Genomic DNA, 1,854 nt, shown 5'->3' on the forward strand with positions numbered 1-1,854 from the left:
TTTGTACTGCCTACAAATATTATCGTTTATTGAATATGATAGAGTGGAGGTTATTATGCCTCGAGGCGTAGCCGCACGAGGGATATACGGTAAAGCTGACTGTGTTGTGTGTGTCTGTCCATAGATGTAGGAGAGAGGGATTGGAAACAGAAGTAGATTTCAATGTACTTCACATATGACCTCGATAAACATCCACACCTCGCTTAATGAGGGCTAATTTATTCCCCAGTAACCTCGCAGGTAACTGAGATTATGGCAAATCTAGGATTTTATGAGTTGTCACTAGTATTCTGTCAAGTTTTCCAGTATCCAGTGCAACTGTGCTTTATATAGATAGTGAATAACCATTATTCAAGCTCTATTTTTACCGTTGCAACTATCTTCTTCATTGAATTTAGGTAAGTTTAATCTTGTATTGTACACATTTATCCCTTTTTCTCTGAAATGATTAATGTTTAGGTCGTATACTTCAATATGCTTGTTGGTAAATCATGTGGTATCACCCCAAGCCAAAGAAAATTTGTCATACATCAGCTGGTAGAATATAGTGCTAGAAAAAAGTTGAATTAAAGAGCACCACTAAAGATCCTTTTTTTGGGAATATGCTAAGCGTTACAGAAATTTTAATTTTAGGCATACATTCCCTTATGATTGGTGATCACCCCAAGAGCATTAGTTTTGGATCAGGTGGATGATAGCTTTTGTGTGCATGCATGAATGTGTAGTCACCTATTTTTACCTCACAATTGTTATTGGCCCGGTAGTAGATTGTGGTGAAGGGCCTGTAGGCCCGAGATATTTAACTACTACAAATGCTGTTTCATCTATATTTTATATAGCAATACCTCGCAAGCCAAAACTTACTGAGTACGCTGAAGAAAAGAAGACAGAAGAATACCGAACAATACCCCTCCTCTCTACACCCCTACACGTCACCGCCCTCGTAAATGTTATTGGCTGTTCCGGCTATATATACACTCTTGTATACCTCACCAGCTTCTCTCCATCTAAGACTGTCTGATTAGAGTGCTAAACTAATCATAATTATAGCTGTAATAATCATTTTTATCGTGTAAGTTTTTGTTAATGTTGTTCGGTTTGATCCCACTCGTTTTACACTTAGAAAGCAACTGGCAGTGCTGTGGAGTGTTTTGCTGTCTCCAAGTGTATGTAATTATACTTAATGAATTGGAAATTGAAATGTACGCTCACCAGCCTAGTATATATAGAAACTTCGTACAACTGATACATCAAAAGTGAAAACAATTAAGAAAGTTACATGGTGTATTATGTATCTTGTCGTGTGAATGATTATGGTTATTGCCTCAAACTAGTGGACTTCTTGATGGTTTTCTTTTTCATTTAATTTTAAGTTGGCAGCAAAAGAGAAGCCTCTGACAGTCACAAATACATTCACAATTTCAGGGAACTAAGCATCCTCTGATGATTTTATATCTACTGTGAAACAAGTATCCAATACCACTATAGCTCTGCACATTCTCCTTACTATTATATACCATGTACCAATGCACTGTTGATTGTGTCTCTTTCCCTCTTCTTTCACCGCTTACAATGAGTTTTCCTCATTTGAGGCAAGAAAAGAAGACAAGAAAGCGAGGCGCAGATGTTTTCCGAGGCCCACTTCCGTTTCCAATCCCTCTCTCCTACATCTATGGTCTGTCCAAAGATATAGGAGGGAAGGATTGGCAACGGAAGTGGTTCACGTGATCATTTTACATGTGTTTCTGCAGTTTTGTAATGAAACCATCCGTGACTCGCCTGTTTTCCTGCCAGAATGCCCGCGAAAAGCAGAAAAAGTCTGTTGTGGTCTTCCTTTAGTGCCTCATGACCTCT

The 1,854-nt window shown here is 38.5% G+C and overlaps 1 long non-coding RNA gene across 1 annotated transcript; it reads left to right on the forward strand.

Moving 5' to 3' along the window:
* Positions 1-358: 358 nt before the first annotated feature.
* Positions 359-1,201, forward strand: LOC135350899 (uncharacterized). The gene is made up of 2 exons (XR_010399324.1): positions 359-398; positions 840-1,201. It is a non-coding gene; the product is annotated as an uncharacterized LOC135350899 (long non-coding RNA).
* Positions 1,202-1,854: the final 653 nt, after the last annotated feature.

Source organism: Halichondria panicea, chromosome 1 (assembly GCF_963675165.1).
Source record: "Halichondria panicea chromosome 1, odHalPani1.1, whole genome shotgun sequence".
In the NCBI taxonomy this organism is placed as follows: domain Eukaryota; kingdom Metazoa; phylum Porifera; class Demospongiae; order Suberitida; family Halichondriidae; genus Halichondria; species Halichondria panicea.